Below are 349 nucleotides of genomic sequence, written 5' to 3'. Positions count from 1 at the left end.
CACCAGAGATACAAAAGACGTTAAAACGCGACTCATAACATGGCCACAGTAAAAGGCAGGCGTCATGTGGCATTTCAAAATTCAAATTCTCATGGTTTCAAAATTTTTTTCACGTTTAAAATCTCGGGGATTCGATGTTTTTTTTTCGGGCTAAATGTTGGCGGCAGAGAGTCCCACACACTTTTCAGTCTTCTATGAATTAATGAAACTAGAATCCAAGATCGTGATAACTAAGCACCTCTAAATCTCTAAAGGTCTTTCTAACAAACCTCAGAGCAATTCCAAAGTCCAGTTGCCTCCAAAGACACTCACATGGTCTGGCCTGCCTCCCTAAAAGGCCAATAGGATA

The sequence above is a fragment of the Penaeus monodon genome, chromosome 29, assembly GCF_015228065.2.
Source record: "Penaeus monodon isolate SGIC_2016 chromosome 29, NSTDA_Pmon_1, whole genome shotgun sequence".
Lineage (NCBI taxonomy): Eukaryota > Metazoa > Arthropoda > Malacostraca > Decapoda > Penaeidae > Penaeus > Penaeus monodon.
The sequence above is the reverse complement of the archived record's forward strand: the minus strand, read 5'-3'. Positions refer to the sequence as shown.